This window comes from Oncorhynchus mykiss, chromosome 11 (assembly GCF_057628025.1).
Source record: "Oncorhynchus mykiss isolate SJ-2025 chromosome 11, ASM5762802v1, whole genome shotgun sequence".
In the NCBI taxonomy this organism is placed as follows: domain Eukaryota; kingdom Metazoa; phylum Chordata; class Actinopteri; order Salmoniformes; family Salmonidae; genus Oncorhynchus; species Oncorhynchus mykiss.
Window position 1 is genome coordinate 29,477,898 of NC_143032.1, and position 27,624 is coordinate 29,505,521.

Below are 27,624 nucleotides of genomic sequence, written 5' to 3' on the forward strand. Positions count from 1 at the left end.
CTCAACGCAGAACTGAATATGACAAAATGAGGTCACACAGATAGCTGCTGCCACTGCTGCTACTGCTGCTGCTTATGCTCAGGGACAGACTGGAACCAGAAATCGGCCTGGGTACTTCTAACACACAGGCTTTTTTTTCGTTGTGCAAAACCCACAATTTAAACAAACCCACTGGGGTGAAGATGGATAAGCCCATCTGGCATTTGCCTGAACTGCCCTATTGCCAGTCCATTTCTGCTTCTTTTACTGCTTGGTAAACTGCACTGTGCTCGTTGTGGGTATCATAATGTTGTTGGCAACTGGCTGCTGCCCTGCATCTGATTGTTATCAGGGTGATAGATAGCTGACAAAAGATAATGTAAAACTACCACCCGACCTTTGATTGAATGGCTGGATGCTACCAGGGGCTTATGGGGTGGTGTTCCCTGGCACTTGTCTCATGATGTTTGTTTTGTTACAATGCATCTGACAGTAATATACAATAGAAATATTCTGTTTCATAGATGAAATGTAATGTATCAATATCTGACGTGTGAAAAGTGTTACCAAGGCCTCTTGCTGTGATCAAGACCTAGTGTAATTAGCATAGATTGAAAATATCGCCTTCTTCATGATAAAACTAAAACTGCCATATAAAATTGAAATCTTTGAATGAATCTTTCATGATGTCGGGAGAAGAAAAGCTTAAAAAGTGATGACATGCCATGCTAGTGATGATACATTTGTCAGTTGGCATCATCCCCACACCCCAGTGGTGCACTGGAACCAAAAATCTGCCCTGGCATTTCTAACACACCAACCATTTTTTCCTTTGAGGCCCCGACAACGGATCCTTTTTTTTGCTCGAGTCCACCATTATTACACATGCTAAAAATTTACCAGCGCATCTGACATTTTCCTGAAATGCCAGATGGCCAGTCTGCGCCTGCTTACCACCCACCCAACTTCCTCCTTTCATAATTGAAGTAATTGAGGTAGCCTGTGTCATAGAAACAAAATCGTTACATTCAAAGTTTTGGGTTCACTTAGAAATGTCCTTGTTTTCCATGAATGTCACGTTCTGACCATCGTTCGTGTGTGTTTTCCTTGTGTTAGTGTTGGTCAGGACGTGAGCTGGGTGGGCATTCTATGTTGGATGTCTTGTTTGTCTATTTCTATGTCTGGCCTGATATGGTTCTCAATCAGAGGCAGGTGTTAGTCATTGTCTCTGATTGGGAACCATATTTAGGTAGCCTGGGTTTCATTGTGTTTGTGGGTGATTGTTCCTGTCTCTGTGTTTGTTTGTGCACCAGATAGGCTGTTTAGGTTTTCTCACGTTTGTTGTTTTGTAGTTTATTCATGTATAGTGTTCTTTATTAAAAAAACATGAATAACCACCAAGCTGCGTTTTGGTCCGCCTCTCCTTCACCTAAAGAAAACCGTTACAGAATCATCCACCACAACAGGACCAAGCGGTGTGGTAACGGGCAACAGCAGCGAAAGGAGGAATGGACATGGGAGGACGTTATGGACAGCAAGAGTATGGCCAGTCTGCAAGGAGCTGCCGTTCTGCAAGGAGCTGCCGTTCTGCAAGGAGCTGCCGTTCTGCAAGGAGCTGCCAGTCTGCAAGGAGCCGCCAGAGCCGCCAGTCTGCAGGATGCCGCCAGAGTCGCCAGTCTGCAAGGAGCCGCCAGAGAGCACAGTCTGCAAGGAGCCGCCAGAGTCGCCAGTCTGCAAGGAGCCGCCAGAGTCGCCAGTCTGCAAGGAGCCGCCAGAGTCGCCAGTCTGCAAGGAGCCGCCAGAGTCGCCAGTCTGCAAGGAGCCGCCAGAGTCGCCAGTCTGCAAGGAGCCGCCAGAGTCGCCAGTCTGCAAGGAGCCGCCAGAGTCGCCAGTCTGCAAGGAGCCGCCAGAGTCGCCAGTCTGCAAGGAGCCGCCAGAGTCGCCAGTCTGCAAGGAGCCGCCAGAGTCGCCAGTCTGCATGGAGCAGCCAGAGTCGCCAGTCAGCATGGAGCAGCCAGAGTCGCCAGTCAGCATGGAGCAGCCAGAGTCGCCAGTCAGCATGGAGCAGCCAGAGTCGCCAGTCAGCATGGAGCAGCCAGAGTCGCCAGTCAGCATGGAGCAGCCAGAGTCGCCAGTCAGCATGGAGCAGCCAGAATCCGCCATTCAGCCAGAATCCGCCATTCAGCCAGAATCCGCCATTCAGCCAGAATCCGCCGGAACCGCCAGTCAGCCAGGGTCAGCCAGGATCTGCCAGAGCCTACTACCTGCCTGAGCTTCCTCTCAGTGCTGAGTTTCCTCTCAGTGCTGAGCTTCCTCTCAGTGCTGAGCTTCCTCTCTGTGCTGAGCTTCCTCTCTGTGCTGAGCTTCCTCTCTGTGCTGAGCTTCCTCTCTGTGCTGAGCTTCCTCTCTGTGCTGAGCTTCCTCTCTGTGCTGAGCTTCCTCTCTGTGCTGAGCTTCCTCTCTGTGCTGAGCTTCCTCTCAGTGCTGAGCTTCCCCTCAGTGCTGAGCTTCCCCTCAGTGCCGAGCTACCCCTCAGTCCCGAACTACCTCAGTCCCGAGCTGCCCCTCAGTCCAGTGGGGCCCTTGGTGAGGACTACTAGGCCAAGGTCGGCGGCGAGGGTCGCCTATCTAGGGACGCTAAGGAGGTGGACTAAGACTATTATGGAGTGGGGTCCACGTCCAGCGCCAGAGCCGCCACCGCGGACAGATGCCCACCGACACCCTCCCTTATAGGTTTAGGTTGTGCGTTCGGAGTCCGCACCTTGGAGGGGGGGTACTGTCACGTTCTGACCATCGTTCGTGTGTGTTTTCCTTGTTTTAGTGTTGGTCAGGACGTGAGCTGGGTGGGCATTCTATGTTGGATGTCTTGTTTGTCTATTTCTATGTCTGGCCTGATATGGTTCTCAATCAGAGGCAGGTGTTAGTCATTGTCTCTGATTGGGAACCATATTTAGGTAGCCTGGGTTTTACTGTGTGTTTGTGGGTGAGTGTTCCTGTCTCTGTGTTTGTTTGTGCACCAGATAGGCTGTTTAGGTTTTCTCACGTTTGCTGTTTTGTAGTTTATTCGTGTATAGTGTTCTTCATTAAAAATACATGAATAACCACCACGCTGCGTTTTGGTCCGCCTCTCCTTCACCTAAAGAAAACCATTACAATGAAAACATACATGAAATGAGTTGCAAAATGAATAGGAAATATAGCGAAGAAGTTGACAAGGTTATAAATAAATTAAAAACAATAATAATTGTGTTCTTTAAACTTTGCTTTGGTCAAAAAGAATCCTCCATTTGCAGCAATTACAGCCTTGCAGACCTTTGGAATTATAGTTTTTAATTTGTTGAGGTAATCTGAAGAGATTTCACCCCATGCTTCCTGAAGCACCTCCCATAAATTGGATTGGCTTGATGGGCACTTCTTACATACCATACGGTCAAGCAGTTCCCACAACAGCTCAATAGGGTTGAGATCCGGTGACTGTGCTGGCCACTCTATTATAGACAGAATACCAGCTGACTGCTTCTTCCCTAAATAGTTCTAGCATAGTTTGGAACTGTGCTTTGGTTCATTGTCCTTTTGTAGGAGGAAATTGGCTCCAAATAAGTGCCGTCAAAAGGGTATGGCATGGAGTTGCAAAATGGAATGATAGCCTTCCTTCAAGATCCCTTTTACCCTCTACAAATGTCCCACTTTACCACCACCAAAGCACCCCCAGACCGTCACATTGCCTCCCCCATGCTTGACAGATGGCATCAATCTCTCCTCCAGCATCTTTTCATTTTTTCTGCGTATCATGAATATTCTTCTTTGTGATCCGAACACCTCACACTTAGATTTGTCTGTCCATTACACTTTTTCCAATCTTCCTCTGTCTGTGTTCTTTTGCCCATTTTTTATTTTTATTGTCCAGTCTGAGATATGGCTTTTTCTTTGCAACTCTGCCTAGAAGGCCAGCATCCCGGAGTCGCCTCTTCACTGTTTTTTTGCGGGTGCTATTTAATGAAGCTGCCAGTTGAGAACTTGTGAGGTGTCTGTTTCTCAAACTAGACACTCTAATGTATTTGTACTCTTGCTCAGTTGTGCACCGGGGCCTCCCACTCCTCTTTCTATTCTGGTTAGAGACAGTTTGCGCTGTTCTCTGAAGGGAATAGTATACAGCATTGTACAAGATCTTCAGTTTCTTGGCAATTTCTCGCATGGAATAGCCTTTATTTCTCAGAACAAGAACAGACTGATGAGTTTTAGAAGAAAGTTATTTGTTTCTGTCCATTTTGAGCCTGTAATCGAACCCACAAATGCTGATGCTCCAGATACTCCACCAGTCTGAAGAAGGCCAGTTTTATTGCTTATTTAATCAGTACAACAGTTATCAGTTGTGCTAACATAATTGCAAAAGGGATTTCTAATGATCAATTAGCATTAAAAAATCATAAACATGGATTAGCTAACACAACGTGCCATTGGAACACAGGAGTCATGGTTGCTGATATTTGGCCTCTGTACGCCTATGTAGATATTCCATTTTAAAAATCTGCAATTTCCAACTACAATAGTCATTTACAACATTAACAATGCTGACACTTTCTGATCAATTTGATGTTATTTTAAATGGTCAAAAAAATTGCTTTTCTTTAAAAAACAAGACATTTCTAAGTGACTCCAAACTTTTGAACTGTAGTTTATATGAAGTGTAATTCAGCCTTGCAACTTCTTTACAGAAATTGTGTGAAATCCAAATGGCAAGAGCTGAAAACCGTTTATGTTACACTGGACATAAATATCAATGCAACATTCAAAAATGTCAATGATTTTACTGAGTTACAGTTCACATAATGAAATCAATGAATTTAAATAAATTAATCTGTTGGTCACAGAAATAAAGAAAGTAGGGCCGTGGATCAGAAAATCTGTCAGTATCTAGTCTGACCAGTGCAATACATCTCCTCGGATAGATTTGATCAGGCTGTTGATTGTGGCCTCTGGAATGTTGTCCCACACGCTGTCGTACACATCAATCCAGACCATCCCAAAAATGCTCAATAGGTGACATGTCTGCTGAGTATGCAGGCCACGGTAGAACTTGGACATTTTCAGTTTCCAAGAATTGTCTAGGCAGCGCATTCAGAAAGTATTCAGACCCCTTCACCTTTTCCACATTTTGTTACGTTACAGTCTTATTCTAAAATGGATTCATAAAAAAATTTTTATTCATAAGTCAACACACAATACCCCATAATGACGAAGTGAAAGTAGGTTTTTCGAAATAAGTATGCAAATAAGTATTCAGACCCTTTGCTATGAGACTCAAAATTGAGCTCAGGTGCATCATGTTGCCATTGATCACCCTTGAGATGTTTCTACAACTTGGAGTCCACCTGTGGTAAATTCAATTGATTGGACTTGATTTGGAAAGGCACACACCTGTCTATATAAGGAACCATAGATGACACTGCATGTCAGATCAAAAAGCAAGCCATGAGGTCGAACAATTGTCCATAGAGCGCCGAGTCAGGATTCTGTTGAGGCACAGATCTGGGGAAGGGTACCAAACGATTTCTGCAGCATTGAAGTGTCATGCCCTGACCTGAGAGATCCTGTTTTCTTTATATTTTGGTTAGATCAGGGTGTGACTAGGGTGGGTATGCTAGTTTTGTTTTGTCTAGGGTTTTTGTATTGTCTAGGGTTTTTGTATGTCTAGGGTTTTTTAGGTCTAGGGGTTTATGTAATTCTATGTTGGCCTGATATGGTTCCCAATCAGAGACAGCTGTGTATCGTTGTCTCTGATTGGGGATCATATTTAGGTAGCCATTACCCTTTGGTGTTTGTGGGATCTTGTTCTATGTTTAGTTGCACCTGCCTCTGATTGAGAACCACTTCAGGCAACCATAGACTTTTCCAGATAACCCCACTATACCACAATCCCAATACCTACAAAAAAAAACAAGACAAAACACACCACATAATTAACCCAAGTCACACCCTGGCCTGACCAAAATAATAAAGAAAACACAAAAAACGCATTTGCCGGGTGAAAATAAACATCTAGCCAGGACGGGTTATGCCAGCTCTATGCTCCAGACCTCCAGTGCGCCTCCACAGTCCAGTACGTCCTGTGCCTCCTCTCCGCACACACCCTGAGGTGTGTGTCATCAGCCCGGTGCCACCAGTACCGGTCCCACGCACCAGGCCTCCAGTGCAACTCCACAGTCCAGAGTTTCCGGCGACAGTTCCCAGTCCAGAGCTTCCGGCGACAGTTCCCAGTCCAGAGCTTCCGGCGACAGTTCCCAGTCCAGAGCTTCCGGCAACATTTCACAGTCCAGAACCTCCAACGACGGGCCACAGTCCGGAACCTCCGCCAATGGTCCACAGTCCGGAACCTCCGCCGATGGTCCCCAGTCCGGGGTCTCCAGCGACGGTCCCCAGTCCGGGGTCTCCAGCGACGGTCCCCAGTCCGGAACCTCCGGAGATGATCCGTGGCCCGGTTCTACAAGGCGGAGGGATCAGTATAAAGAGGGGGGGCTGCATCCAGAACCGGAGCCACCACCGAGGGTAGATGCCCACCCGCACCCTGCCCTACAGGTTCAGGTTTGCGGCCGGAAGTCTGCACCTTTGTGGGGGGGTGGTACTGTCACGCCCTGACCTGAGATATCTCTGTTTTCTTTATATTTTGGTTAGGTCAGGGTGTGACTAGGGTGAGTAGGCTAGTTTTGTTTAGTCCAGGGTTTTTGTATTGTCAAGGGTTTTGTAGGTCTAGGGGTTTTTGTAATTCTATGTTGGCCTTATATGGTTCCCAATCAGAGACAGCTGTTTATCGTTGTCTCTGATTGGGGATCATATATAGGTAGCCATTTCCCTTTGGTGTTTGTGGGATCTTGTTTTATGTTTTGCTGCCTGTCTGCACTATTCGTATATCTTCACGTTTCGTTTGTGCTTGTTTGTTTTGCTGAGTTTCGGTTTTATTAAGAACATGTGTAACTCTACTCTCATCTTCATAATGAACGTGACATGAAGGTCCCCAAGAACACAATGGCCTCCATCATTCTTAAATGGAAGACGTTAGGAACCACCAGACTCTTCCTAGAGTTGGCCACACGGCTAAACTGAGCAATCGGGGGAAAAGGGCATTGGTCATAGAGGTGACCAAGAACCCGATGGTCACTCTGACAAAGCTCCAGAGTTCCTCTGTGGAGATAGGAGAATGACAACCATCTCTGCAGCACTCCACCAATCAGGCCTTTATGGTAGAGTGGCCAGACGGAAGCCACTCCTCAGTAAAAGGCGCATGACAGCCCCTTTGGAGTTTGCCAAAAGGCACTTAAAGACTCTCAGACCATGTGAAACAAGATTATCTGGTCTGATGAAACCAAGATTGAACTCCTTGGACTGAATTCCTGAATTCCAAGCGTCGCTTCTGGAGGAATCCTAGCATAGTCCCTACAGTGAAGCATGGTGGTGGCAGCATCATGATGTGGGGATGTTTTTCAGCGGTAGGGAGACTAGTCAAGTTTGAGGGAAAGATGACCAGAGAAAAGTACAGAGAGAGCCTTAATGAAAACCTGCTCCAGAGTGCTCAGGACCTCAGACTGGGGTGAAGGTTTACCTTCCAACAGGACAACAACCCTAAGCACACAGCCAAGACAAGGCAAGAGTGGCTTCGGGATAAGTTTCTGAATGTCCTTGAAGAGCCCCACCTAGAGCCCGGACTTCAAACTAATCGAAGATTTCTGCAGAGACCTGAAAATAGCTGGGCAGCGATGCTCCCAATCCAGCCTGACAGAGCTTGAGAGGATCTGCAGAAAATAATGAGAGAAACTCCCCAAATATAGGCGTGCCAAGAAGACTCAAGGATGTAATCGCTGTCAAAGGTACTTCAACAAAGTACTGAGTAAAGTGTCTGAATGCTTATGTAAATGTTATGTTTTATACATTTGCAAAAAATTCTAAAAACCTGTTTTTGCTTTGTCATTATGGGGTGTAGATTGATGAGGGGGAAAAAACTATTTAATACATTTTAGAATAAGCCTGTAACCTAACAAAATGTTTAAAAATTCAAGGGGTCTGAATACTTTCCGAATCCACTGTAGATCCTTGTGACATGGGGCCTAGCAAACTATCATGCTGAAACATGAGAGTATGGTGGTGGATGAATGGCACGACAATGGGTCTCAGGATCTCGTCACGGTATCTCTGTGCATTCAAATTGTCATCAATAAAATGCAATTGTCTTCATTTTTCTGTAGCTTATGCCTGCCTACACCATAAACCAACAGCCACCATGGGGCTCTCTGATCACAACGTTGACATCGGCAAACCGTTCTGCCCGGTACAGTTGAAACCGAGATTCACCCGTGAAGAGCACACTTCTCCAGTGTTAAGGATGATGAGCACACAGATGAGCTTCCCTGAGACGGTTTCGTAAAGTTTGAGCAGAAATTCTTTGGTTGTGTAATCCCAGAGATCATCAGCTGTCTTGTGTGGGAAAACTGCACATTTTAGAGTGTCCTTTTATTGTCCCCAGCACAATTTGCACCTGTGTAATGATCATGCTGTTTATTCAGCTTATTGATATGGCACACCTGTCAGGTGACTGGATTATCTTGGCAAACAATAAATACTCACCAACAAGGTGGTAAACAAATTTGTGAACAACATTTTAGAGAAATTAGCTTTTTGAGTATATGGAACATTTCTGGGATATTTTATTTAAACTCAAAAAACATGGGACCAACAATAATGACATGGTGTGTTTATATTTATGTTCAGTGTACATGTGACTTATGAGTGTTAGAAGCTTTTTGAATTTTACCATCACCTCAAAAGATCGATGGAAGTCTGGGAATGCTGCTTTTAGTCAGTCAGAAATCCCTCCACTGGAAGAAATACAGTGCCACCATAGGATGATTTTTAAATTACACCCTAAAATCCATTTAAAAACCTTCATAACAGCTCTGCAGCCAGCTGGTGCCAAAATCCCCCACCCCCCTAAAGGGATCGTTCATGCAGAACATCCGTGAGCTAGAACCTCGCTGACTCCATGGCGTATCTTTCTGTAAAATCTGTATGAGAATCATTGTACTAATGGTTTACAGTGACAATAAAAAGTATTAACTGTGAAGAAGAGAGAGAGAGAGAGAGAGAGAAAGAGCGAGAGAGAGAGAGATACTCCTTAATATCACACAGAGGGTAAATTCCTTTCTAAATAAGTTATTTTGCTATTAGTGATTGGTAATATCGTGATACCATTAGGTCCTATGTCTAGATTAGTATGGACTGATTGAAAGGAAAGAAGGTATGGTGGTAGGTAGGGGTCACTGCTTTTGGATTTGTCCCCTGGGCCTAGTGATCAAGGTTAACACACCCCAAGCATTGAATCTGTGAAGATCAATGAAGGCCAAAGCTAGCCAATATACCAGCATTGTCATTCACACACATATTGAAAATAAATATTTGAACAATAAGCTGGTGAAGACCACAGAAAAATGACACATTGACACCTCACATATAAAAATGGACAGCTTAGAATATAATGTTTAACATGTACTCTGACATTTACAAACATCCAAGTAAAACATCCCACTGTAATTGGAATGTAGAGCATTCACACAATGTCTCCTTATTGCCTTCCAATAGCAAGTAGCAGCTGTGTAATCTAACACACCTGCTGGAGGCATTTTTAATCAACAGTTGTGATTCATAATGCTGCTTGTACCATACTGGTAAAAACCCTGTATCAGTGAATTATACAGATGCAAAGCCCCTTCTTTCCATAGCACCATCATCAGTGCAATACAAATGATAATGGTCAATATGACGGCAATGTTTGACATCAGGTGTTACTTATGACATTCCAAATACTTTTACTCAATTATTCAAATATGCCAAGTATTTCCATTAGACATATATTTGGATATGACTGTGGATAGTAATTTTATTTAGACATCCATGTATCTTTTACCTATAAAATAAATAATTATACAATTTGTTTTAAAGAATTGTAAAATCTAGACAGTATCACAGTGAGAACCTAGTCTTTGAAATCCAGCTGTGTTGACAATGCTGTCTCAGACTTTGGCTTCAATGCACCTAGCACTTCATTGGGTAACACATCAGGGGACTGTCTAGCTGACATATTACGGCTCTGTTTCTAGAAAAAAAAGTATACAGTATACAGGCACACACACAAATACACACTCGAGAACACACCGTTTCTAGAAAAAAAGTATCCCTCTCTCTTCCGCATATTAAGTCTAATACCATCCGAAACAGGGCATTTCCAGGGTCACTGACACTCTTAACAGTGAGTGAAAAACAAAATAGCAGAACACATTTACTCAATTAGCCTCCGCATAATCAGTCAGGAATGAGTGTGTACCCAGTGTTGAGAGTGTAGCCTATAATAAAATAATATCTGGTAATTTGTCAATTAAATCTCCAACATACAGTATACAGGGACACACACTCAGTATACAGCAAAAATACACACTCAAGAACATACAGTATAAATGTTTACAGTATGTGGTCTCAGTTCTGCCTATTCACAGAGCTATGATATAGGGGTTATTCGCAGAGGAGGCAAAGGCTCTCTAACTAGCAGAAGTGGCACTGTCCTGTGTCCTTTGAGCACCACCAAGAAACAAGAGAGGGAATACACGTTATGTTAGGTTTGCCTTCTCCCTCTGCGAGTAGATGAAGCAAGAGTCAGGGAGGGGAAAGGGGGGTGGGGAGTACGTGTGTCTGTGTGTGTGTGTGTGTGTGGGGGGGGGGGTTATGACTTTAAAGCAGACCAGGCATAGCAGCACAGTATCTAATCTTACACAATGCTTCAGGGTGGAGACCAAGCCCATACAACAAAAGTCATTTTTTTTCCACCAAAATAAACTTCCATTACGACTTGCAAATTGCAATCACCTTTTTTCTTTCCCTTTCTTTTCCAGCACACATTCTCTCATTTCTGAACTGGCTCGAAAATACACATACTGTACATACAAGATCAAACCAGCCAGACTTTTACATGATTCAAACAGTAAAATAATGATTACATTTCCAACACAATCCAAAGCTCATCAAGCACATTTACTCTTACCTTTGTACTTTAAGTTGAGACTCCGGAGCTCTGGCTTGATGAATTATTACCACAGGAAGGCTGTGCTGCAACAGGAGTGTAACCTACAACAGCATCAGTAGCTGCAGCGTACGGCATTAGCAGCAGCAGTAGGAATAAGAAGAAGGCAAAGAGGATAACAGGAGTAGGAGGAAGGCGTGAACGCTAAATTATGGATGTAGAGAGAGGGAATCCTGTCCTGTCCACTCTCACTCCCCAGATCGCATGGCGTGAATCAGCTCTTGCATGAATCAAACGGCTCAGTCAACTCAGGTCCTTGCACTGAGAGATGAGAGGAACAGAGGGAGCTCAGCCAGCAGCTGGATTGGGAAGGAGGAGGGAGGGAGGTTAAGGAAGAACAGATCAGTAGAAAAGAAGAGAGGAGCAGTGGAGAGTACGTGGACAAATTCCTCCTCAGCCAAACACTTGCATCACACTCCTCCTCTGCTTGCTGCCTTTCTCTATCACTTGCTCTCTCTTTCTCTCTCTCTCTCTTTGTCAATCTGTGTTTTTTCTCCTGGTGCCTTGTTTACTCGCTTCCCGTTCAGAGTACACATACTCATTCCTCGTCTGTATAATCAATCTAGACTGACGGGAGATAATAATCCTCTTTTTTTTTTAACCAGACAACCATTAGCAAGAGTGCGGTACTGTAGCCTGTATCCCGGGCAACGCTTCACTAGTAATGCAAACAATAGTGGTTTTTACCTGCTGTATGATTTAGAATTTAGGCAAATGAAGAAGATAAAATTGCAGAAGAATGATTACTCACTTGCATATTCATTCTGGAGGAGAAAGTGGCAAAATCTAAATTAGAGGAAATGTATGGACTCAGCAAGTATCACACAGATCGACAGATGATAAAATGTATGTTAACAGTTTGTCACAAAAGATTACCCTCAGTGCGACAAATTAAATTGTCTCTAAATTGCAGTATTATTAAAGTAGCTATTTTGTCATGATTAAATAAAATTCCCTCACAGCAAAATAGTTCCAGTTTTCAGAATACATTTTGTGTGTTACTCCTGTCTGAACAGACATGAATAAAATCATTCAACATACTACTATAGAGGGCATCATTTAGCCACAGAGGATCAATAACTTCTAAAATAGTTTTGGATTAAGTTTTATCACAAGCACTTAGAGTCAGGAAGGCCATAATTCGGGCAGCATGTACACCACATATAAAACAGCATGTTGCATTGTGGCCATAGACATACACTGAGTGTAAGAAATATTAGGAACACCTTCCTAATATTGAGCTGCACCGCCTTTTGCCCTCAGAACAGTCTAAATGTGTCAGATCATGGACTCAAGGTGTCAAGGTGAGTCAAGGTGTCCACACAGGGATGCTGTGCCAGGTTGACTCCAATGTTTCCCACAGTTGTGTCAAGTTGGCTGGATGTCCTTTGGGTGGTGGACTATTCTTGATACACACATGAAAATGTTGAGCATGAAAAACCCAGCAACGGTGCAGTTCTTGACATATTCAAACGAGTATGCCTCGTACCTACTACCATACCCCGTTCATAGGCACTTAATGGGGAATTTCACCCTGGGGGAATCTGGACTTGTTTTCATCATGTCAGAGGCCTTTCTAGGACAGTAAGATGTTTCACACATAGTTGCCCAGGAGGAAGGCAGGTCTGAGCTTCGTGAGCTGAATTATACACCCTATGACAGCTTCCGGTGTATTGGGGAGGGGGGGGGACTAGATTTAAATATAAATGGCTCTATGTTTTACTGATCGCACTATGCATTTTTGCGGATGTAGATATGCTTGTCCTTGTTCGATAGAGCCTTTGCTTGTCTTTCAGCGATGTTCCATCCTTCAGAGGTTTCTACAAGTTTATTGGAGTCCACCTGTGGTAAATTAAATTGATTGTACATGATTTGGAAAAGCACAACCCTGTCTATATAAGGTCCCACAGTTGACAGTCCATGTCAGAGCAAAAACCAAGCCATGTGGTCAAAGGAATTGTCTGTAGAGCTCCGAGATAGGATTGTGTCAAGGAACAGATCTGGGGAAGGGTACCAAAAACTTTCTGTTGCATTGAAGGTCCCCAATAACTTATTGGCCTCCATCATTCTTAAATGGAAGAAGTTTGTAACCACTTCCTAGAGCTGGCCGCCTGGTTAAACTGAGCAATCGGGGGAGAAAGGCCTTAGTCAGGGAGGTTACCAAGAACCCAATGGTCACTCTGACAGAGCTCCGGAGTTCCTCTGTGGAGATGGGAGAACCTTCCAGAAGGACAACCATCTCTGCTGTACTCCACCCATCAGGCCTTTATGGTAAAATGGCCAGACAGAATCCACTCCTCAGTAAAAGGCACATGGTAGCCCACTTAGAGTTCATTTGTAATGCATTTGAACACATTTCTCAAAACCTGTTTTTGCTTTGTAATGTGACGATCCTCCCACTAGGTCTGTCAAATTCTTTCTCTTTGCTCTTGTTTAAATTATTAGGATGTCGGAGGTCGGAGCCGGGAGGGTCGACAGAGAAATGGGTCACAACTGGGCCCGGGTTTGTCCCAAGATAAATATACAGTGCCTTGCAAAAGTATTCATCCCCTTTGGCATTTTTCCTATTTTGTTGCATTACAACCTTTGCCTACCATTTAAATATATATACATTTAACCAGGTAGGCTAGACACAAACAACAACGCAGAGTTACACATGGAATAAACAAACATACAGTCAATACCACAATAGAGAAAATAAAGTCTATTTACAGTGTGTGCAAATGAGGTAAGGCAATAAATAGGCCGTAGTGGCAAAATAATTACACTTTAGCAAATAAACACTGGAGTGATAGATGTGCAGAAGATGAATGTGCAAGTACAAATACCTAGGTGTCTGGCTAGACTGTAAACTCTCCATCCAGACTCACATTAAACATCTCCAATTCAAAATTAAATCTAGAATAGGCTTCCTAGTTCCTTGTTTGGCGGCCTCCTTCAGTCACGCCGCCAAACATACACTCATAAAACTGACTATCCTACCGATCCTCGACTTTGGCGATGTCATTTACAAAATAGCCTCCAACACTCTACTCAGCAAATTGGATGCGGTCACAGTGCCCTCTGTTTTGTCACCGAAGCCCCATATACCACCCACCACTGCGACCAGTATGCTCTCGTCGGCTGGCCCTCGCCACATATTCGTCGCCAGACCCACTGGCTCCAGGTCATCTGTAAGTCTTTGCTAGGTAAAGCTCCACCTTATCTCAGCTCAATGGCCACGATAACAACACCCACCCATAGCACACGCTCCAGCGGGTATATTTCAATGTCATCCCCAAAGCCAACACCTAATTTGGCCGCCTTACCTTCCAGTTCTCTGCTGCCAATGACTGGAACGAATTGCAAAAATCACTGAAGCTGGAGACTGATATTTCCCTCACAAACTTTAAACATCAGCTATCTGAGCAGCTAACCGATCGCTGCAGCTGTACTTAGCCCATCTGTAAATAGCCCATCCAATCTACCTACCTCATCCCCATATTGTTTTTATTTACTTTTCTGACCTTTTGCACACCAGTATTTCTACTTGCACATCATCATCTGCACATCTATCACTCCAGTGTTTAATTTGGTAAATTGCAATTACTTCGCTACAATGGCCTATTTATTGCCTTACCTCCTCATGCCATTTGCACACACTGTATATAGACTTTCTTTTTTTTCTATTAGGTTATTGACTGTTCCATGTGTAACTCTGTGTTGTTGTTTTTTGTCACACTGCTTTGCTTTATCTTGGCCAGGTCGCAGTTGTAAATGAGAACTGGTTCTCAACCAGCCTACCTGGTTAAATAAAGGTGAAATAAATAAAAAATCTAAAAAAATTGTGGCCGGTTTCTTTTATTTGCTTCGGCATCTTTCAACACTCCTCATTATCACATCTTTACACATAACCACTCACTTACACTACTGATTACTGACTACACACACCGTTCTTTATTTGTATATAGGTTACCTCAGTAAATAAACATATTTTTGTTATTCCTTATCTCCACGTTGTCTCCCTTTTTGTTATGGGCTTCGAGCCGGTTCGTGACAGTCATTATGGGGTATTGTGTATAGATTGATGAGGGGAAAAAACAACTTAATCCATTTTAGAATAAGGCTGTAACGTAACAAAATGTGAAAAAAGTCAAGGGGTCTGAATACTTACCGAATACACTGTATGTTTTGCCTCCCATAGTCTGCTCTGGACTTTGGCATTGTGAAGAGACCTCTGATGACATGCCTTGTGGGGTATGCATGGATGTCTGAGCTGTGTGCTACTAGTTTAAACACACAACTTGGTGCATTCAGCATGTGAATACTTCTTACAAAAACAAGTAGTGATGAAGTTAATCTCTCCTCCACTTTGAGCCATGAAAGATTGACATGTACATTTAAGGACCAGCCATGCTCCCCTGTTCTGAGCCAATTATAATTTTCCTAAATTCCTCTTTGTGGCACCCGACAACATGACTGGACAGTAGTCAAGGTGCGACAAAACTAGTGCCTGTTGGTCCTGCTTTGTTGATAGTTTTGTTAAGAAGGCAGAGCAGTGCTTTTTTGTGGACAGACTTCTCCCCATTTTAGCTACTGTTGAATTAACATGTTTTGACCATGACAGTTTATAATCCAGGATTACTCCATGCAGTTTAGTCATCTCAAATTACTCAATGAATGTGTTTCAATGTCACAAAATTATAGGCACGAAGAAAGACAGGATTTCAAACAGATCTGAATAACAAGTGTTGCATATCCAGCAATCTAGCTACGTAGCTAAAATGACTAGCAAACAATGAGGATAAACAATAATACAAAAATGTACCGTTGTAAATATATAAACTTAGGTTGGTTTTAGTATAAGACAATATTTAAACATGCCTGTTAGACATGTCTGTAGGTAGACACTGTCTGCCCACCTACCTTGGTACATTTGTACAATCTGGTGACTGTGCAAAGGTTGACGGTTATGCCATATTTCCTTCTATTAAACATTGTTGTAAATTTAATATCTGTGCCTTTGCAGATGTATGCATGTTCAACTAGCCTACCCTAAATGTTATGCTCGCACAGTTCATCTGTTGTTCAAACTACAATAGTGTGTACTTTATTACTATTTTTGTTGTCTTACAGACACTACTTTGTTGCCTGGACTTCTTCCTGGAGTGTATTCTAGATACAGCAATTCCTTTGCCTGCGTGTGTCATTGTAGCAGAACTGTATCCTGTGAAGTGTATCACTCTCAAAGGATTAGACATTATGCTCGATTTCAAGCAGACTACTCATGCGGAGCTGAATGGCAGTTTGATCATGACAATACTGTTCCCACAGCTTTACAAGTATTCCCTGAACTTTACTACACTGATCATATTGCATTTTCTTTGTGAATGGCAATTTCATAATGACCTCTTAGCTACAGATTGTTACACCAAAAGCCATTTAACCAAAGAGTGTTGGTATGTATTACTGGGAGTTACAGGATAGGTACCATTTGGTGTAGCACAGAGAAGAGTTTAACCAACCTCAGTGATTCCTTCTTCTTCCTCGATTCGGGGAAGCAGGAGTCTCATAAAATGTCTGTGTCCAGTTGTAGGGGATCCGTTTGAATTTAGAAAGTGCTCCATTCTTAAAGTAAACACTTTTTTTCCTCCATGAAGTAGTCCAACACTGTGTACGCTGCCATCTTGTCTATTTCTCTTTGATTGAGACAGGTCTCTGTCATCATGACATGCAGCACTTTGGGGTGGACACCCATCTGTCTCGATCAATGAGAGAACACTTGAAATAGACAAGATGTAGGAAAAAATCTTTGGGTAAATCACATTACCTGGTGTAACAATATGTACCTACAGTTCTCTGCACTTGTGTGTCTCTACAACACGGAACTGTACTACATTGTTCAGAATTAAAAAGGATATGTTAATTTTACCATATAACATTACTGTTGAACACCCAGATCTCTTGAGTTAATATTAAAGTGTACACACCCATGTAACATTAAAGTGTACACACCCATGTAACATTAAATAGTGTACTCCCCTGTATTTTAGATTTTGACAAATAAACATTCTTTGGATATCTGAATGTCTAGCATCTGTTTGATGCTACAGAGCCATGTACAGCTTATATAAACATATTATGTGAATCCATTTCGAAGAGTGATAGAAAATATACATATTTATTTTATGGTGGCTTTACATCAAGGCTCTCCAACCCTGTTTCTGGAGGTTTTCACTTCAAGCCTAATCTAGCACACCTGATTATAATAATTAGCTGGTTGATAAACTGAACCAGGTTATTAACAACTGGGTTTGGAGCGAAACCTTTCCAGGAAAAGGGTTGGAGACCCCTGTTTTACATGGTGTAATGCTGAGCCACACTAGCTGCGTTTACACAGGCAGCCCAATTCTGATATTTTTCCCACTAATTGGTCTTAATTCACCTGAGATATTTTTCAGAACTGATCTGATTTTGATTTTTTTTTTTAGAATTGGGTTCCTTCTTTAAACGCAGCCATAGTCCTTTATCAGTCTTCGGTAGACTGGCATGGTGAGCTAGGGATGCAGAGACTCTTTGTGCTTATGGTGAATGGTATTTTGCTGTCTGCCAAATGTCAAGTGTGCAAAGCTGTCAACAATGCAAAGGGTGGCACATTTGAAGAACCTCAAATATAAAATGTATTTTGATTAACACTTTTTTGGTTACTACAATATTCCATATATGCTATTTCATAGTTTTGATGTCTTCACTATTATTCTACAATGTAGAAAATTGTAAAAATAAATAAAAACCCTGGAGTGAGTAGGTGTGTCCAAACTTTTGCCTGGTACTGTGTGTATACATATACAGTGCCTTGCAAAAGTATTCGGCCCCCTTGAACTTTGCGACCTTTTGCCACATTTCAGGCTTCAAACATAAAGATATAAAACTGTATTTTTTTGTGAAGAATCAACAACAAGTGCGACACAATCATGATGTGGAACGACATTTATTGGATCTTTCAAACTTTTTTAACAAATCAAAAACTGAAAAATTGGGCGTGCAAAATGATTCAGCCCCCTTAAGTTAATACTTTGTAGCACCACCTTTTGCTGCGATTACAGCTGTAAGTCGCTTGGGGTATGTCTCTATCAGTTTTGCACATCGAGAGACTGAAATGTTTTCCCATTCCTCCTTGCAAAACAGCTCGAGCTCAGTGAGGTTGGATGGAGAGCATTTGTGAACAGCAGTTTTCAGTTCTTTCCACAGATTCTCGATTGGATTCAGGTCTGGACTTTGACTTGGCCATTCTAACACCTGGATATGTTTATTTTTGAACTATTCCATTGTAGATTTTGCTTTATGTTTTGGATCATTGTCTTCTTGGAAGACAAATCTCCGTCCCAGTCTCAGGTCTTTTGCAGACTCCATCAGGTTTTCTTCCAGAATGGTCCTGTATTTGGCTCCATCCATCTTCCCATCAATTTTAACCATCTTCCCTGTCCCTGCTGAAGAAAAGCAGGCCCAAACCATGATGCTGCCACCACCATGTTTGACAGTGTGTTCAGGGTGATGAGCTGTGTTGCTTTTACGCCAAACATAACGTTTTGCATTGTTGCCAAAAAGTTCAATTTTGGTTTCATCTGACCAGAGCACCTTCTTCCACGTGTTTGGTGTGTCTCCCAGGTGGCTTGTGGCAAACTTTAAACGACACTTTTTATGGATATCTTTAAGAAATGGCTTTCTTCTTGCCACTCTTCCATAAAGGCCAGATTTGTGCAATATACGACTGATTGTTGTCCTATGGACAGAGTCTCCCACCTCAGCTGTAGATCTCTGCAGTTCATCCAGAGTGATCATGGGCCTCTTGGCTGCATCTCTGATCAGTCTTCTCCTTGTATGAGCTGAAAGTTTAGAGGGACGGCCAGGTCTTGGTAGATTTGCAGTGGTCTGATACTCCTTCCATTTCAATATTATCGCTTGCACAGTGCTCCTTGGGATGTTTAAAGCTTGGGAAATATTTTTGTATCCAAATCCGGCTTTAAACTTCTTCACAACAGTATCTCGGACCTGCCTGGTGTGTTCCTTGTTCTTCATGATGCTCTCTGCGCTTTTAACGGACCTCTGAGACTATCACAGTGCAGGTGCATTTATACGGAGACATGATTACACACAGGTGGATTGTATTTATCATCATTAGTCATTTAGGTCAACATTGGATCATTCAGAGATCCTCACTGAACTTCTGGAGAGAGTTTGCTGCACTGAAAGTAAAGGGGCTGAATAATTTTGCACGCCCAATTTTTCAGTTTTTGATTTGTTAAAGTTTGAAATATCCAATAAATGTTGTTCCACTTCATGATTGTGTCCCACTTGTTGTTGATTCTTCACAAAAAATACAGTTTTATATCTTTATGTTTGAAGCCTGAAATGTGGCAAAAGGTCGCAAAGTTCAAGGGGGCCGAATACTTTCTGCACTGTATTTTTCAACCAGCATAGGCTTCATAAAATCACAAATAGCAATGAAATAAATCACTTACTTTTGAAGATCCTCCTCTGTCTGTAATCCCAAGGGTCCCAGCTATAAACATGAATGGTCATTTTCTTAGATAAAATCCTTCTTTAAATCCCCAAAAGTTGGTGCCATTGATTTCAGTAATCCACTCGTTCAACATGCAGACAAAGGAGTCCAAAAAGCTACCGCTAAACTTCATCCAAACAAGTCAAACAACGTTTCTAAGTATTCCTCAGGTACTCTAAAATGTAAATAAACTATAATATTTCATACGGAAACTAGTATGTTCAAAAGGAAAGCAAAATTATTAAGCGGGCCGAAAGACTGATATTTGTCCGTTGCGCTCCTCACCAAAACTCCAAATTCTTGCTTGTTTTTCAAAAAATAAGCCTGAAACCTTGAAAAAGGACTGTTGACATCTAGTGGAAGCCATAGGAATTTCAGGGAGATGGAATTACATAGGACAATGTCATTCCATTATAAGAGCCTAGGACCCAAAATAAAATCTGATCGGTTTTTCTTCTGATTTTCGCCTGCCATATCTATCCTTTTATAGTCTTAGACATTATTTTAACATTTTTAAAGTGTTTTCTATCCAATACTACCAATTATATGCATATCCTGGATTCTGGGCCTCAGTAACAGGCAGTTTACTTTGGGCACGTCAGTCAAGAGGAAATTCAGGAAACTAGACCATATTCCAGAGAGAATTAAATAAAGTTGGCAAGTCGGTTAGGACATCTACTTTCTGAATGACACAAGAAACTTTTCCAATAATGGTTATTACAAGATAATTTCACTTATAATTCACTATCACAATTCCAGTGGGTCAGAAGTTGACATACACTAAGTTGACTGTGCAAATAAACAGCTCGAAAAATTCCAGAAAACTATGTCATGGCATTAGAAGCTTCTGATATGCTAATTGACATCATTTGAGTCAATTGGAGGTGTACGTATGGATGTATTTCAAGGCCTACCTTCAAACTCAGTGCCTCTTTGCTTGACATCATGGGAAAATCAAAAGAAATCTGCCAAGACCTCAGAAAAACAATTGTAGACCTCCACAAGTCTGATTCATCCTTGGGAGAAATTTACAAACGCCTGAAGGTAACACATTCATCTCTACCAACAATAGTACGCAAGTATAAACACCATGGGACCACGCAGCTGTCATACCGCTCAGGAAGGAGACGCCTTCTGTCTCCTAGAGATGAACGTACTTTGGTGCGAAAACTGTAATTCAATCCCAGAACAACAGCAAAGGCCCTTGTGAAGATGCTGGAGGAAACAGGTACAAAATTATCTATATCCACAGTAAAAGGAGACCTGTATCAACACCTCTCAGCAAGAAAGAAGCCACTGGTCCAAAACCGCCATCAAAAAGTCAGACTATGGTTTGCAACTGCACATGGGGAAAAATATCTTAGTTTTTGGAGAAATGTCCTCTGGTCTGATGAAACAAAAGTAGAACTATTTGGCCATAATGACCATCGTTATGTTTGGAGGACAAAGGGGCCGTAATGCTGGAAGTTCTGGTGAGTACCTCCGCTCTAATATCCAAAAGTTCTTCCTGACTGTATGTAATGACACAAAACAATTAAATATACAAACAAAATGCTGTTTTTCTTAAAAGCTGCAATGCAAAAGTGTAATTCTAAGTAAGATGAAATATCTTAAATCAAGATATTAAATCAAATATATACTTGTTTTTTGTCTAACAAGATATTTCTTCTTACCAGGCAGTTTTCTGTTAGAGCATTTCACTTTTTTCAAGCTTTATTGTCCTTAATTATCTTAATAAGATAATATAACTTGTTACTGAGATTTTATTATTGGTTCTGAGTAACTTAATGCTTAAAAATAGAATTACCGGAATTATAAAGCTGTTTGATCAACACTGACTGTCACGATCGGCGTATGGAATGGACCAAGGCGCAGCGTGGTGAGCGTACATTTTTCTTTATTTTGAAAATGTCGCCAAAAAAACAATAATACAACAAAAAACAAACGTGAAGCTCCATAAGGCTATACATGCTCAAACGAAGACAACTAACCACAACTACCAAAAGGAAAAAAAAGACTGCCTAAGTATGATTCCCAATCAGAGACAACGATAGACAGCTGTCCCTGATTGAGAACCATACCCTGCCAAAACATAGAAACAAACAACATATCATGCCAACCCCAAATCACACCCTGACCTAACCAAATAGAGAAATAAAACGTCTCTCTAAGGTCAGGGCGTGACACAATGACAAGTACAAAACTGATTTGTCAAAGTCAGAATTTCTTGTTTCAAGCGTCTTATCTGTTTAATCTCTTCACATATTATGAACAGATAATGCCCAAATGGAATTCACTGTTTTATTGTCAGTACATACAGTACATAAAAAAGACAGTACACTTTTCATATCTGGGGAACACACAGAGTAATTTGAACTGTTGTACAATCTATTACATCCCCAAGATGGTATTATACAAATGTATTTATACAAAAGTTTGGATCTTTTTACTATTTGTGTAATATGAGGTAAAATCGACCAGCTTTTCAGCATCCATTAACTCAGTGGCCTGTGCAAGGTGTGGGACCTCAAAGTGTATAGTTTGAAATGGTTGATATTCCAAACAATAGCCTAGACTCAACGATAAATATGTTTTTGACCGGTCCAAATTCTGGCATTTTACCATTCAGAACTTTAGCAAAGATCATGGACATCTGATTTATATATTTAGTATTGACACGCAGCTGCTTCTCCTCTGGATATAGAAGGGTCCGACCGAGCTGCATGGGTTCAGGTTCAGAACATGCCTGGGGTTGGGATACAGTCGGAGGAGAATAACAAGGCACTGAAGCAGATGTTAAGGTTTTTGCAACCTTAACTACCTTCTCTCTCTCCGCTGCTCCCGGAGACGGTTGTCAATGCGGATAGTGAGAGAAATTAGTTCATCAAGATCATCAGGCTCCTCACCTGGACACCAACTCGTCCTTTAGGGTCTCAGTGAGTGAATTCCAGAATGCTCCCCGAAGAGCTTCCTCATCCCAGCCGCTCTCTGCGGCGAAGGTGCGCAACTCACATGCCATTTCAGCAACACTCTGGGAGCCTTGACAGAGGGACAGGAGTCATTGAGCAGCGTCCTTTCCCCGAACTGGGTGGTCGAAAACCTTCCGCATTTCCTCCATGAATCTACTATAGGAGAAGCAAATGGGTGACTGTCTCTCCCACACAGCAGTGGCCCAGGAAAGCACTGCTCCACAGAGGCAACCAATCAAAAAGGAAATCTTGGCTCGTTCACTAGCCTGTCTCTAACCACACAATCACATACAAACAGAAAAGGAGGGGGAGAGAGAGAGAGTGTACTGGGGGAATGGCTTTAGGTCAAGCAGACACCGGAGGACCACTAGCCGGTGTGGCAGCAGTATATGTGACAAGCAGGACAAGCATTTGCCCAGATGACTGTTTTAGTTTACCATCACTTGACATCATGTACTAACAGAAATTGGGGATGGCCGATCTCTAACATCTAGAGGGGAACAAGGGAAACCAAGAATAGCAGAACTCCAGATCAATCTGTCCTGACTCAGCAAGATGATTCAAAACACATTTGATTTCCAATGGGGCTAAGACCTCCGGAATTACATGCATAATGTCTTGCGGAGTTTGTTGTATATTATCAAAGGCTGGGAATTCAACTAACTTGCTCCTTCTATTGATCCCATATGTTGTTCTCAGGCTATTGCGAAGCAAGTCCGTCTTTGCCTTTTCTATTTCATCACACTGTCTGACATGCTTCTCCAATGTCTTTTTAGTATATGCATCCTCATTGAAGTGTGACTGCATGTCTTCAAAAGAACACTCACAGTATCTGCATTTACTGTAGGCAAAGCCCACACCCTCTTTGAACCCTGCTAGTTTATGTTGCACCAGGGTTTTTCCACAGAGAGAGACGATGGTACCATTTTTCTTTTTCTCTCCGTTAATAGTTTGCATTTTAACCCCACTGTACAATGCATCCATGTCTTCCGTAATTTTATTCCATATTACATCTACACCAGATTGCGCAGAGGTCTGCTGATCTAGCCATGGGAAGTAGCCTGATAGCAGCCAGTTTAGACCTGCATTTTTGATTTATATTTCCCAGGGTGTAGTACACCATTAACAACATGTTTTTTTGATGCAAGGGATCCTAGAGGATTACAGATCTCTATTTCAGCCGTGTACAGAACAATCTGCAATGCATTCAGTTTCTCTGAAGATAAGGGGTGTGATTTTAGAAGAGCACAAAAACACTTTCCTTCCACAAACTTTCCTTGCACATCTAGGGTCCCTTTTCAACCATAGACAAAATCATCGGGTGTGATAAGAACTGTTCTAGACTTTTTTTTTACTAATTGTACATAATGAAATAATTTGTCTTTGATGAAAATGACTTTTGATCCTCCACATTTCATCCTGCATAGGGTTCGAGCAATTGGAATTTCCTCTGCGTCCAAACAGCTAAACTCCTTATTAACACTGTCCTGTCGAAATGTTGTTGCAATGCCAGCAAAAGGGTCAATGAAACTGTTAAAATATATTTATTGCATCTTTTTCAAGTTGACCTGATGTGCTTCCTGAATGCTTCTTTATCACTCCCTCCATCTGCTTCCTGAGGTTGTCCAATAGTGATAATTGATGCTGCTGTACCCCAGCAACAATGCCATTCATGCCTTTCTGAAAATGAGAGCAAGAGAGAGAGGTGGTGACGTCATCAATCATGGACGTTGGAACACACCATCATGGATACTTATGATATACAGATTTTGCTAATGACATATTCATTAACATATATATAAGGGATCAACAATAGTAAGGTGGACAACCTAGCACTAAGAATGAACTCAACCATCACAGAACCACCACAAAATGCTCTGCATAACCAAATGCTGTGCTCTGTTCAGAAAATGCATCTTACCTGTGAAAGAGGATGCTTGGCTCTGACATTCATCACAAAAGCAGTGACGTGTTGTCAGATCCAAAAAATAAAGTGGACATTGAATGTCATGACATGTGCAGGCAGAACATTACTAGTTCATGACAAGTTTAATGTTTGTGACAGGAGAAGTGGTGGCGAAGATAGACATGAACGCCATTAGTAGAGCCAAGTACTTAAAAATTTCACTAGATTGCTACCAATCGAGTAACTTATTTGTTGCACTGTAACAGCTCCATGTTGTTTCAATGCCCCTTTACCCTTCATCCGAGTCAGGTGTATGGAGTTGCTGATCCTGCTCCTGTGTACCACATATCAAAGAAGCAGATTATTATTTGAAATTGTATTTAGTTTCACCAATAGAGCTATTTATGTGCTTTGTTTCTGTTTATTTTCTTCCGAGCAGAGAAATTGGGAGAGTTCTCCAAAATTGTATGTTTGCCTTGAGTTTTTGCATCAAAAAGAGAGGGGAAATTCTCTGAGGAGTGAGGAATATTGGTTGTTTACTACAATCCCTAGGTAGGTACATTTTTCTGAAGATAACTTAACTGGAAGATGTTCTGACCAGGAGGTGTTTTTCAACCGTATGGATATTAATTTGTTCTTGTTCCAATTTATTCTGTATCCCGAGAAGGTACCAAACAAATTAATCACATCAAGAATAGCTGGGATACTAGCTTGGGGTTCTGTTACATAGAGGAGAATGTCATCTGCGTATAGGGAAATCTTATTTAGAGTATCTTTAGTACTATAGCCGTGTATTGCTGCATGAGATTTGATCGCCTGAGCGAGAGGTTCAATAATTAGAGTGAAGAGCATAGGCGACAGCGTACAACCCTGCCTTGTCCCTCTGTAAAGGTTAAATCGGGGCGACAATGATTGGTTAGTGAGTATTCTCGCAAAGTGGTTCCTATATAAAAGCTGGATCCAATTTATAAACCCATCTCCAATATTACATTTCTGTAGGACCTTGAAAAGATAGGACCACTCAACTTGGTCAAAGGCCTTTTCGGCGGCAAGAGATATAACAGCAAGGTCCACATTAGGTGACCTCTGAGAATACATAATGTTGAAGAGGTGCCTGAGATTGAATGTTAGGGATGAAGCCAGTCTGGTCTGAATGGACTAATTTGCCAATTAAAGTGCTAAGCCTGTTAGGCAGAGTTTTTGCAAAAATATTTTGGTCTGTATTAAAGAGAGATATTGGTCTGTATGACCCTACCTCTTCCGGTTCTTTACCCTTCTTATTTATAACTCTAATGAACGCCTCATCCAAAGTAGGTGGGAGAGCTCCATCCCCATTGGCCTGAACCAACATTTTCTGCAGGTAGGGAGAGAGAATGTTGCTGAATGTTTTATATAATTCACCAGGGTATCCATCTGGGCCCAGGGTCTTGCCACTCATTAGAGATTTAATTGTTTCTCAAATTTCTTCAAGAGATAATTCCTTATTCAGGAAGTTGCTTCAGAGCAGGAAGATTACAGTCCTCCAAAAGGTTTAGCATAATTAAGGGGTTAGGATCCACTTTAGATGTATATAGAGTCTCATAAAACTGACGGAATCAGTCATTGATGTCTTTGGGGGAAGAGAGTTATTCCCCAGATGCAGATTTAACGTTGTGAATCATTCGGTCACTCACATTTTTTCGAAGTTGTCTGGCGAGTATGTGTGGTTTGTCACCAAACTCAAAATATTTTAGCTTGGCATAGAGAAAATATTTAGCAATTTTAACTGAGAGAATCTGATTATTTTCAAATTTTAAAGAGGTAATTTGAAAAAAATGTTTCTCCATAGATGGATGGCTAGCATTCTCCCTATCCAGTAAGTGAATTTGTCCCACCAATTCTACCAATTTTCCTCTGTTTTTCCCACTCCTGGCAGCCTGAAAGGAGATGATACAGCCTCTTAAATAAGCCTTCAGTGTTTACCACAATAATGTTTGGAAAGTCTCTGTTGTCGTTGGTATCAAAGAAAAATGTAATTTGGTCATCAAGATGTTCACAGAATAATGATTCTGTGAGGAGCTGAGGATTCAACCTCCAGACCCTCTCATTTGGTACAATGTCACCCAATCTCAGGGAGAAGGTGAGTGGTCTGTGGTCAGAGATTATAATATCATGATACCTCACATTACAGGTATAGGGGAGTAATTTCGCATCAACCAAAAAGTAGTCAAGAAAAAAAAAAAAAGAAAGAAAGAAACGACACAAAGTTTTGTAGCGCTAACACAGCAACTAAACAAGATCCCACAATCTAAGGTGGGAAAAAGGGCTACCTAAGTATGATCCCCAATCAGAGAGAAGGTTAGACAGCTGTCTAACCATCCCTCTGATTGGGAACCATACCCGGCCAACAAAGAAATAGAAAAACTAGAATGCCCACCCAAATCACACCCCGACCTAACCAAATAGAGAAATAAAAAGGCTCTCTAAGGTCAGGGCGTGGCCTTGCGAAGCGACCTTTCGAATGGTGCTCTCAATTTTGGTGTCCAGTTCAGCAATAGTAGCCTTAAAATCCTCAGCTATAGCAACACATAGTTCTCCCAGAGCCCGGGTAAGTTCTGTATGTGTCATTTTGTTACCTGTGCCTTCCGCCATGTCTTTCTTGTTGTTTGGTGGGGAGTAGGCCTCTGATGTGGATTTATTGTCCTTTGGTCGCTTTTAACTCAGCATTTTCACATCGAAAGTTACAATATTGTATTAGAAAGAGACATTTGTTGTAAAAAGTGCCATAAAGTAGGTTAAGTTAGATTGTTTCGCAAAAAGGTTGCAGGAGCCTCTCTCACACACAGCCGTTCACTCCAACATGCTAGCTCCGCCTCCAGCACTGGGTCATTTAACTATACATGTATCACTCCGCTTTACAGATGTTCTAATAACCGTTAATTACATTAACGATCGTTATCCATCTTAGATTGTAACAAACATGATGAACATATTTCCACAAATAGCATTTGAGTTTATTTATGAATGGTCGTCAGGAGAGGACAGAAATTGTGTAGACCTACAGAAAGTAGCAAGCTAGTGTGCAGGAAAATGTTTAGGTGTTGCTTGGCAACAGTCCAGTCCCAGTCCA

At 41.9% G+C, this 27,624-nt stretch overlaps 1 protein-coding gene and 1 long non-coding RNA gene across 2 annotated transcripts in view; both read right to left on the reverse strand.

The window, feature by feature from the left end:
• Positions 1-11,530, reverse strand: part of LOC149979541 (uncharacterized) — a 66,924-nt gene extending 55,394 nt beyond the window's left edge. Inside the window, exon 1 of the long non-coding RNA XR_016484443.1 lies at positions 11,060-11,530. This is a non-coding gene — a long non-coding RNA (uncharacterized LOC149979541). The remainder of the gene's footprint in view (positions 1-11,059) is intronic.
• The window catches only part of LOC110535563 (cadherin-18), a 504,366-nt gene that overhangs the window by 375,131 nt on the left and 101,611 nt on the right, over positions 1-27,624 (reverse strand). The window lies entirely within an intron of this gene.